This window comes from Propithecus coquereli, unplaced genomic scaffold, assembly GCF_000956105.1.
Source record: "Propithecus coquereli isolate 6110/MARCELLA unplaced genomic scaffold, Pcoq_1.0 Scaffold158, whole genome shotgun sequence".
Taxonomy (NCBI): Eukaryota; Metazoa; Chordata; class Mammalia; order Primates; family Indriidae; genus Propithecus; species Propithecus coquereli.
Window position 1 is genome coordinate 1,579,776 of NW_012140302.1, and position 1,104 is coordinate 1,580,879.

At 31.3% G+C, this 1,104-nt stretch overlaps 1 protein-coding gene across 1 annotated transcript in view; it reads right to left on the reverse strand.

Annotated features, from left to right (window-relative positions):
* PTCRA (pre T-cell antigen receptor alpha) overlaps window positions 1-1,104 on the reverse strand; it is a 24,265-nt gene that overhangs the window by 14,332 nt on the left and 8,829 nt on the right. The window lies entirely within an intron of this gene.

The window sequence follows — 1,104 nt, forward strand, 5'->3', positions numbered from 1 at the left end:
GTATTTCAATGCTGACTGCATCATTTAGTAGTTATGTGACTTTCAGCAAATTTCTTCCCTAATCTTTAATTTCCTCATCTGTAAATGAGGATGAGACCTCAAAGGGGTCCTGTGATTTTTAAACAAGATAATTCATACACATGGTTTAGCACAGTTCTTTATACATAGTAAAATGTTCTTTTCTGAGTGTGTATACACTGTAACATACAGCAGAAATTTTAAACAAACAAGATACACATCTAAATAAAAAATATACACCTGATTTTGTACAAGAAATATGTAAATATTTCTGGAAGAAGCAGACCAAATGCTAACAATGGTTATCGTTGTATGTTAGGGTTTTGGATAGTTTTTATTTATACCTTTACAATTGTTTATTTCTCAAATTTTCTGCAAGAACCTGTATTATTTTAAAAATGAGGAAAACAAACAGTATTAAAAAATAAAACTATAGGTATACTGTAGTTTATTTAGCCATTCGATTATTATTAGGCATTTGAGTTTTCCAGTTTGGGACAATGGATATCTTTATTCATAAAATCTTTTCCAAATTTATATTTATTTCATCAAAATTATTGGCTAAAAGTCCTCTGTTTTTTTTTTTTGTTGTTGTTGTTTGTTCAACTTTTTAGAAAGTTTTAAATTGTGGTAAAATACTCTTAACATAAAATTTACCATCTTTTTTTTTCCAAAATGTTATATGGGTACAAATGTTTTTGCTTACAGATAGAAATTTTGTTATGCTTGAGTCAGGGTTACAAGTGTTCCCATCACACAGATCGTGTTCACTGTACCCATCAGGTAGGTTTTTGCCCATCCTCTCCCCCCTACCTTGATTTCCACTGAGTTTTACTTCCCTCTGTGCACATGTGTGCTCATCAGTTAGTTTCAATTTCATAGCGAGTATGTGTGGTGCTTGTTTTTCCATTATATAGATACTTAACTTAGGATAATGGTCTCCAGTTCCATCCAAATTGTTACAAAGGCTTTAATTCATCCTTCTTCATGTCTGAGTAGTATTCCATAGTATACATACACCACATTTTGTTTTGTTTCATTAATTTCTTTTTTTCACAGAGACAGTGGCTCACTCTTGCTCAGGCT